Source organism: Lucilia cuprina, chromosome 5, assembly GCF_022045245.1.
Source record: "Lucilia cuprina isolate Lc7/37 chromosome 5, ASM2204524v1, whole genome shotgun sequence".
Taxonomy (NCBI): domain Eukaryota; kingdom Metazoa; phylum Arthropoda; class Insecta; order Diptera; family Calliphoridae; genus Lucilia; species Lucilia cuprina.
In genome coordinates, this window is record NC_060953.1 from 29,718,225 (window position 1) to 29,729,442 (window position 11,218).

The window sequence follows — 11,218 nt, forward strand, 5'->3', positions numbered from 1 at the left end:
TGTGGGACTAAGCGTTGGAAATGAGTTGGTATCAATTGTATATGATAAAGAATGAATGTAGAGGTATGCGGGACTCATCCACCCGTATACCTAAATGAATGTGTCGTATGTTTTTCTCTATGAATGTGTCGAATAAATGAGATGTGTGCTGGGTTGAATGATGATGGATGAAAGATATCATATACAAGAGATACCGATTAATTTTCCTTCCTTGTCCAGATATGTTCAGAGTTTACTCTGTTCATATTCGACTTGCCACAGCGTGTCACTGTGAGTAAGAACGATGTCTACGGCTTATTGAAGGATCGTGCTTCGGTTCACCGGTTACATCTCTAGGTGCTGTTGCCGAATCAACAGAGCCATAGTAGTGTGGTTGTTTTACAACGTGACTACTTTGGCAAGAGATTAGATAGCTCGAGTACTCAAGCAAAGTACTTGCGCATGGTACCGGTCATAGCCAATGTGCAAAAATTGCCACCTGCGTCTTCATTGAAGACAAAGGGGCGATGGTAGACCGTTCTCAAGTCTACCCAGTGGGTGAAAAAGACCACCGTGAGATAAGGCCGACACGGCAGGTGCTCACGTTAAAACTATCGACAGTCTGTTCTCTGTGGCTGTAGTGGTTAGGGTAGAATTAGGAATTACTTTTAAGAAAATAGAAAAACATATATATTCTTTTTAATCTCTTAGGATAAGTTTTGATTAAACTTAAATATAAAATTAGCATATAGTAAAAATTTGTAAAAGGGATCCAACTAGATATTAATATATAAAAAAATAATAACCGTTAAAACACAAACCTAGGAAATATTAAGGTTTATAAAACATCTGTCCTTCAACGAGCTCATTTAGGGATAGTAATACGGGTTGGAAAATTTAACTTTTAGGGCTTAAATGATAAGCCATCTATAATCAAATTTGATCCTTTCATTTAGTTTTTTTATGTAAAAGAATATAGTATTTAATTTAGTTTAATTTTTAGTTTAGATTTTTAGATTTAGTTAATGCTTAATTGTAGAGAACTTTAAAATAAATTCATTAAGATTTGCTTCCTAAAACGATTATAAGAAAAAACTATTAAATAAAAGAAAAAAGAGAGGAAACGGAAATAATAGAGCAACAACAATCGAGATAAATTAAATCAGTCACCTTAGTATTAAGTGATTATTATAATGTAGTTTTGTTTAAAGAAAATAAATAATGTCTTGGTGATTTGAAGAATTTGGTTTTCAGTCGACTTTGTTCGAAATGGTCTGAATGAGATAAAAGGGTAAGTTGTTGGTAAACCAGAAAAGAAAAAGGGGTTATATAAACTTAAAGTAATGACATAGGTTGGGAATAGGGCAACGACGAGTCTGGGTATTACATCTTTCCCAGGTTATTAATGTTTCCAGTGGTGTACTGTAGGGTGTTTAATATTCGTGCATTTTTTATATTTTCTTTTTGTGTTATTTTTGTTTACCTTTGTTTTATTGTTCGAAACAAATATGTGGTGCGGGATCCGGTGAAACCACCCCTGGATTTTTGAGCTAGTCAGCAACCCACATACATGGCCAAGCGGAGGTTTCGTAACAGTAAATGGCGCCCAATCTATAGACCGGAAATCCTTAGAAAATAGACTAAATCATTTAGTATGTGTACATACATTACGTAATTTATCTCGGACTGATAGTACTGAATGTAGATTACATTGTACTTATTACATATTGAATTGATGTAAGAATCAAATCTCAGGAAGATGAACCAAATTAGTTGTTTTATAGTTACAGAATACGGAAAATTTAGAGTTAATGGCCAAGCAAATATTGCTTGTTTGCATTAACAATAATGTTTAGATTAATGATAATGTTAATGATTATGTCCTGATTCAATGAGATCAGTTTACTTAATCTAAATTCTATAAATAAACAGAATAGTAGTTCCAAAAGTTTTTTGTTTACTAGAATAGTACACCAAAAAAGGAAAACATAATTAGGAATCGTCGAATGTTTACCAACAATTTACAATAATGAAAATTAAAATTAATCTATAAAATCTATTGACCATAATATAAGAACAAGATTGAACTGAAATCCATATAAATGTATTAATTGTTTGTGTTTAAAAATTTGTGTAAATCTTTTTGTTTATCGTGTGTCAATTGTATGTACAAAATATTTTAATTTGTTTTTGTTAACCACACAATTCCAAATAGACAAAATTTGTTTTACCAATCTAAATTTGTCTAGTTAAATAATTGATTTGAGAATTTTTGAGTATAGTTTTTTGTTAACAGCAGATGATCAAGATGTTTGCTGGTCATTCAGGAAAAAAGCCTTCTAATAATAAATCTGAAAGAGAGGAAAGGGATAGGAATTTTATCGATATGTCAGGGACAATTAATACTCTATCGAATAACCCACCTTCGAATAACGAAACAACCACAACAACATCTAGGGGAGCAATTCCAAAGACCACTAATCCCCAACAATTCCAAAATTTCTCTATTCCACCTCCATTAATTCCAAAATCTCATCAGCCAACAGAGAAAAATGCTAGAGAATACGCTAATCTGATTAAGGACTTGATAAATAAATCCAACACAGAGTATCGATCAGATATGGAAGAGAAAATTGAACTGAAAATAAAAGATAGTTTAAGATTAGGATTTTCAGAAATGTTAAAAGAAATACAGAAAATAGCCAGAATAAATAGATCTTCTGAAGGTTCTTGCGATATGAGTGAGGAGAGAAGAAAAAGCGACGGAAACAATGTAGTAGATATTGAAAAAGAAGAATCTGAAGTACAACATATAATCCCTAGGAGATTAGATTTTCAATATGTACCATTAAATAGTGAAACCGATTCAAATAACCCTAATAATCCTTTACCGAACAATAATAGGCAAATTTATTCAATAAGGATCGACAATGGAAATAATGAAAATCTAAATGTAGAAGATTTCATATTCAGGATAGAGTACCTGCAACAACACCATGGATGTCCTTCGATGGAAGTTATGGGAGACTTCCATAGATTATTAAGTGGAGAGCAAAAGAATGGTATTGGTCAGTGATTAGGGAAAAACAAATTAGAAAATGGTCCGATCTGAAAAGTGCTCTCTTACAACAATATCGATCTAACCGTAGTGAATATGAATTCATGAGAGACTTTGAGGAACGTCGTCAAAGACCAGGAGAACCAATAAATGCATATTTTTCTACAATGAGAAAGTTAAGAACCAGGTTAAGAACACCACTACCGGAACATGAAGTTGTAAGAATAATAAAAAGAAACTTACGAACTAACTTATCTCAGATTCTATACCCTATGAAAATTTATACAGTAGAACAATTGCGCGACGAATGTATAGAAATTGAGAGAAATTATTTCAGAAGAGAGCCTATTGTAATGCCAGATTCAAGATATACACGTTCAAGAAGAGTAGAAGAAGTTTTTGAAAATCAGGCAGAATCAGAAGATTGGGATCAAGTGGAGGAAATAAGGGTTAACAGAAATAAAGTTACAAAACCAGAAACCAATCAAGTTTCGTTAATCTGTTGAAACTGCCGCTGTCCAGGCCATTCTTTCATGGATTGTCCATCTGTACAACGAAACTTGTTTTGTTATAAATGTGGATTGGTAGGAGTAATCACACCCAAATGTCCAAAATGTTTGGAAAACTCAATGAGGAGTGTGTCGGAAACGGGAGAGTCACGCTCCACACAAACTCCCGCGAACTAAAGAATATTGAAGTTCAAGTTTGCCCAAGTAAATTGGATGAAAAGAGCGTGTTAGGGAATAAAAAGAGATCGTTAGCTACCAGTGATAAGAAAATAATAGATTTTGTAGAAAAAGGAATATCATTAGGGAAAAATAAAAAGTATAGATCGTATGAGGAAAGATTAAAAAACTATAAAATAGTGCGAAATAGAATATTTAATGAAGAAATAGGAATGAATAGATTAATTAGAATAAGGAAAGTAAGAAACAAGTTTCGCCGGAAACGGAAATTATACGGAAAGATAAGATACACTATCCAAATGTGTTGTGAAGCAAAGAAAAAAATTAAAAGGGACCCAAGAGCATTTGCAAACATTAAATTGAAAGGAATAGAAGTTAAAGGATTGTTAGATTCAGGTGCCTCGATTAGTATTTTAGGTCATAATTGTCATGAAATTATAAATAAGTTAGATTTAGAATTAGAACCAGTTTATGTTAGTATTAATACAGCAGGAGGCAAATAATATAACGTGTTAGGGAGAATAAGCATACCAGTAGATTATAAGAAACAAATAAAGACAGTGCTGTTTTATATATGTCCAGATTTGATCCAAGAAGCCTATCTAGGAGTAGACTTCTGGAAAACATTTAATTTAGCACCTGAAATCAATTGTGAGGAAATTAATATTGATAAATTGAAGGAAGATTTCCCTCTTTAAACAGATAAAGTGGAACAACATCAGTTATCAGATCCAGAACTGAAACAATTGGAGGAAGTAAAGAGAAAGTTTAGGTCCTTTGAAGAGCATGGTTTAGGTAGAACTGAGGCAGAATTGCATACAATTGAATTGGTCGAAGGAGCTACACCGGTAAAGGATAGACATTATCCAGTATCCCCTGCGGTACAAGAACTAATCTTCGCAGAAGTGGACGAAATGTTAAGATTAGGTGTGATAGAAGAGAGTCAAAGCCCATGGAGTAGTCGATGTACTCTAGTCCGAAAACCTGGCAAAAATAGATTATGTCTTGATGCTAGGAAGTTGAATGAGAAGACTATTAAAGACGCCTATCCTATTCAGAATATTGAGGCAATACTTAGCAGGCTGGATGAAATTTTTTATATCAGTAGTGTTGATTTAAAATTGGCTTTTTGGCAAATTCCTCTGGAATCCAAATCTAGAGCCTACACAGCCTTCACTATACCTGGTCGTCCGTTATATCAGTACACAGTAATGCCATTTGGCTTATGTAACGCGGCACAAAGGCTGTGTAGACTCATGGATAAGGTGATTCCAGAGGAACTCAAAACAAACGTTTTCGTCTATTTAGACGATCTACTGGTAATTTCATCTGATTTTGAAAAACATTTAGCATTATTACAACAGGTAGCCGAATGTTTGAAAAACGCAAATCTAACAATAGGACTTAGGAAATCAAAATTTTGTTTTAAGGAATTACGATATTTAGGTTTTATAGTAGGGGGTGGAATAAAGAGAACCGATCCTAATAAAATAGAGGCTATAAGGCAAATACCAATTCCGAAATCGGTTAGAGAAATCCGAAGTTTTCTCGGAACAGCCGGATGGAATAGGCGTTTCATTAGAAACTTTTCTACATTAGCCACACCATTGACAGACTTAATCAAAAAAGGTTCAAAATTCCTGATAACTAAAGATGCTATTGAAAGTTTCAACAAATTAAAACTTGCCTTGACCTCGGCTCCAGTTTTAGCTCATCCGAATTTTAATAAAAGATTTTTTGTCCAATGCGATGCATCTGATTACGGTGTTGGAGCAGTGCTCTTTCAAAAAGATGAAGATAACAATGAAAGACCTTTAGCATTCTTTTCAATGAAGCTTAATCCGGCGCAAAAGAATTATAGCGTTACTGAAAAAGAATGTCTAGCTGCAGTTCTAGCAGTTAACAAATTCCGTCCATACATTGAATTGATGCCGTTTACGGTCATCACAGATAATGCCAGTTTGAAATGGCTTATGTCTTTAAAAGATTTAAACGGTAGACTAGCCAGATGGGCTCTAAAATTGCAAAGCTATGATTTTATAATAGAACATCGAAAAGGATCTGAAAACATTGTAGCTGATACATTGTCTAGAGCGGTTGAAGAAATTGATTATTCTCCAGAAGATTTACTAGGGTTTGAAACAACAGAATTTTAAACAACAGAATATAAAGAATTGAGAAACACTATAATGGCGAACATTGACAAACTTCCGGACATTAAGATAGAAAATGGAATTATATTTAAAAAACAAAGTTATTCATCAGATTCTGAAATTTTAGAAGAATTTCGATGGAAACTTTGGATACCAAGTTCTTTGAACCATGAACTAATAAGACTTGCACACGAACCAGTCGAAAAATCTCATGGAGGAATTCGAAAAACTTTAGAATCGTTACGAAGCAAATTTTATTGGCCGAATATGATTCTGCAAGTCAAAAATTTTATAAATAACTGTGATAATTGTAAAGAACGTAAGTCTGTAAATGTAAGGTTAACTCCAGGAATAGGAAATGAAGTTGTCATTGATCGTCCATTTCAAAAACTATACATCGATTTTCTAGGTAAATATCCTAGATCAAAAACAGGAAACGCCTATATCTTCATAGTGTTAGATCATTTAACGAAGTTTGTATTTATAAAAGCTATGAGAGAAGCTACAACTAAAAATGTTGTTAAGTTTCTGGTAGAACAAGTATTCCATAATTTTGGAGTACCGGAAACAATCCACTCAGACAATGGACAACAGTTTACGTCTAAGGAATTTGTAAAAATGATTGAAGATTTTAAAATAAATCATATGAGAACTGCAGTTCATTCCCCACAATCGAACGCAGCAGAAAGAGTAAATCAAAGTATTTTATCTGCAATAAGAACATATTTAGAAGAAGACCATAGAGAATGGGACTTAAATTTACCATCAATAGAATTAGCCTTAAGAAATTCTGTCTATTCAGCTATAGGTGTTAGCCCTTTTATGGCACTATTTGGTCAAAATATGTTTACGTCCGGTACCGATTATAAATTAGCTCTAAAACTTAAATCTTTAGATGATAGTGAACTAATGTTATTAGATAATAGTGATAGATTAAGAATACTACGCGAAACAATAAAGGAAAACATACATAAACAATATGAGAAAAGTTCTCTCAGATATGATAAAGGAGCTAGAATCACACGGTTTATCCCAGGACAAGAAGTTTTTAAGAGAAATTTCGTATTGAGTAATTTTAGTAAAAATCTGAATGCGAAATTTTGTAAAAAATTCTCAAAATGCAGAATAACAAAAGTCCTGGGAAACAATATGTATGAGCTAGAGACACTGAATGGGAAATCTCTAGGAGTTTATCATGCCAAAGATATACGACAGTAGTGTTATAAAAGAAGAAGGACAGTATCAAATGTTCTGAAGATATGGGAAATATGCAATATTAGGATTAGTTTAGTTTTACTCACTTGTGCAATATTTTATATTTTATTAGATTATAAGCTAAATTGTTTTTCTGTCCTATTCATGTTTAGCTGTGATAAAATTTTTACATTCTAATTATACACTATTTTTGTCTGTCTTATTTATGTTTGGCTGTGATATACTTTTTATTTATTCCATTTATACACCATAGAGTTCGGTCTCATAAGTGTCTTAGCTGTGATAGTAGCATAAATAAAAACTATGTTAGAATAATACAATAGCAATACAAAACCTGTGATAAAATATGTTTTTCTCTCCTGTTTATGTTTCGCATAGATGATTTAAAGGTTGTGAAATGTAGGTTAGCCATCGATATTGTTGACATCCACTCTGCAGTAAGGTTTAACCTGAAAATAGAAAGAGATTTTCACAAAGTAAATACTTATTATATATAGGTTAAATGTAAAAATACTTCCAGTAATAAATGATGAAATGTAGCTGGTATATGGTTGAAATCTCTGAACTTTTTATTAATAAAGAGAATTCAGAGATTTTTATTAGTTCTGGGCACAAAGTTGAATACCGGTGGGAAATTAAAAGAGGCGTAACCCAATTGTTTTGTTATTATTTTTTTTCCTAATGGGCGTTCGTTTAAATGCACACTGTTGTGCACTACTGATTACAAATCAGTAACAAGAAATTTAGTTTTAATTTTGTGTTTCATGGGTTGCCTCTACGATTTCTTTCCACCAGAAAAGATTTTCGAGGGAGAGTGCTGTGTGTCCAGGGAAACTAGTAATACCATATCAACCGGGTTCATAGTAGATGAAAAGGAAGATTACTGGTTGTTTGGGAGTCTAATAATATAGTTATAATATACTTACCAATGAATTGCCCTTCTAACTTTGAAACACATTGAGACTCTTCTTCAGTTAAAAAAAAAACTTAAATCGGTGTTGTTCAGTAATTAGTTATTTTGCATAAAATATCGTATCGTTGGTCAATAAAGCTAAATTGGAAGAGCAAAGGCACAATTTGCAAAGACAAAAAAAAAACAATATTGTTTTGTGTTAATAGTAACTTATTGTATTGTTATATCAATTTTATTGTTTTGAGTGTTTGTTTCAAATGTTCATGGTTAGTAACTGAGTAGTAGGAAACCCGCCCTTAGTCTCAACCAGCCGCACACCGTTCCCTCTGGCGGATACCAGCGAAACCGGAGTTTTGTTGCGTTGGTGGAATTGTTTGTTGGGTGGTTGTCGTTGAGCTCACGGAGCATGCATAAATTTTTTTTGTTCATGCTGTGAGCGTTTTTTGTGTAATTTTTTTTTGGGGATGGGCGGCCTTGAGCCATGTTATGTGGGTTGAGCCAAAGTGGTTTCAATGCGTAGGAAATTTTACCAAGGGTGGATTCGTTTTCCGGACGAGAAGTGGAATTTGTGGAGTTGTTCGTTGCTTTGTATGTTTCTGCGTGTTGTTTGAGGAATTTCTGTTTTTGGTCTTTTGTTTGGTTTTCTTGTTTGCGTGTTTTGATTTTTCATTGTGGTCCTTGATTTTGTATTTGGTGGGAAAAGTTTTATTTTGTTTGTTTGTTCAGATAATTGTTTTTAATGATTTGTTCTTTTTCTTTGTTTTGTGTTGTGTTGTCTCGTGTTGATCATATCCAATTGTCAATCAAATTTTCATGTGCAGACTGGAAGTCCTTTCTGGAAATATTTAGGTAGAGTTGTATTTTTTAGTAAGGTAGATATGGAAAAGGTTGCCAGATGTATAACTCATGTGGTGAAACGTTTCCAAGTTAAGAGAAAATTAAGTTTCTCTCCAGACTTGGAAAATACAAGGCCAACTTAAAAAGTGCATTGACCTTTTTATTTTTATTTTTTTTTTGTTTGTAATGTTACTTCGTGAACTTGTGTGTTTTGTACTGTAATGTTATTCACCGGTATATGTTTTTTTTATTATAGTATTTGTTTTTACATGTTAATGTGTTTGTTTTGTACTGTAGGTTTACCGAAATTTGCATAAACTTATGACAATTAATATTAAAGTGACAGACTTAAAGTAAAGTTCACAAAAAGAACAAAGTATTTGATATTTTTTTTTTGAATTATTTGTGCAAAAAGTTTTTGGTATTATAACGATTTGCAGAAACATTTTATATAATTTCAATAAAAACATTTTCAAATATAACAAGAAAGTAAGTTAACGTGTGAAATTAGTTTATGTTATATTTAATCTAACAAAAGAAAATTTTAATTAAATAGATTAAAGTGAGAAGAAATTGGTGTGAGACAGGAAGTGAATTCAGGACAATATTGAAGAAATCAGAAGTCGAGCAAAAATTTGGAAGATAATTACATGGTGTTAAATTGTTGTAAAAAAAATTAAAGGTAACGTTTTTTTTAAATCGTAGTCAGATTTCTTTTAAGTGGCAGCACAACCTGCTGGGTAGCTCTAAAATAGAAAGCTCCCTTATTATACTTCTGCACAAAAGCTTTAGGAGAGAAAAAAAAAAGCTGTTCCCAAAAGTTCGAAAACTTCCAATAAATCTCATAAGCCAGCTTTTAGCTTTTATTTAGCGAGGGTTTAAACCCTCGAAAAATAAGTCTGTTTACTTTAATTACCCAATTGGAAATTTGAAAAAAAATAGGAAGCAAAATTATTGTTCTCTGTGGCTGTAGTGGTTAGGGTAGAATTAGGAATTACTTTTAAGAAAATAGAAAAACATATATATTCTTTTTAATCTCTTAGGATAAGTTTTGATTAAACTTAAATATAAAATTAGCATATAGTAAAAATTTGTAAAAGGGATCCAACTAGATATTAATATATAAAAAAAAAATAATAACCGTTAAAACACAAACCTAGGAAATATTAAGGTTTATAAAATATCTGTCCTTCAACGAGCTCATTTAGGGATAGTAATACGGGTTGGAAAATTTTAACTTTTAGGGCTTAAATGATAAGCCATCTATAATCAAATTTGATCCTTTCATTTAGGTTTTTTTATGTAAAAGAATATAGTATTTAATTTAGTTTAATTTTTAGTTTAGATTTTTAGATTTAGTTAATGCTTAATTGTAGAGAACTTTAAAATAAATTCATTAAGATTTGCTTCCTAAAACGATTATAAGAAAAAACTATTAAATAAAAGAAAAAGGAGAGGAAACGGAAATAATAGAGAAACAACAATCGAGATAAATTAAATCAGCCACCTTAGTATTAAGTGATTATTATAATGTAGTTTTGTTTAAAGAAAATAAATAACGTCTTGGTGATTTGAAGAATTTGGTTTTCAGTCGACTTTGTTCGAAATGGTCTGCATGAGATAAAAGGGTAAGTTGTTGGTAAACCAGAAAAGAAAAAGGGGTCATATAAACTTAAAGTAATGACATAGGTTGGGAATAGGGCAACGACGAGTCTGGGTATTACATCTTTCCCAGGTTATTAATGTTTCCAGTGGTGTACTGTAGGGTGTTTAATATTCGTGCATTTTTTATATTTTCTTTTTGTGTTATTTTTGTTTACTTTTGTTTTATTGTTCGAAACAAATAGAACAGGCAAATTTATTTAATGAACGTATAAAACAAATTAAACCTGGTCCAAGTGCTTACAAGAAGAAAACAATTCAGTCTTTTAGAATTATCTGTAAATGGTATTAAAATTACTGATAATCAACAAAAATTGATACACCTTAAAGATCATTTTACATCCATATATACTTCAAATCCCCAAATTGCAAATAATAGTGAAATTACTGAAATCATTATGAGATATCTTTCCAATTTGCCAAGTAGAATATATAATTTTAATGAAAAATTTTCACCTTTCGTTCAAAATGATATTAAATTGACAACATATGAAAGTTTATTAATACACACAAGATGTGGTAAGAATAAAAAATCATCAAGTTTAGATAATATTAAAAATTTTCTTATCAAAAATTTTCCACAAAAAGCTTTTGAATTTCTTACTATTATTTTTATACCCTTCACCTTCGTGAGAAGGGTATATATAAGTTTGTCATTTCGTTTGTAATTTCTATAATATAATTTTCCGACCCTATAAAGTATATATATTCTGGA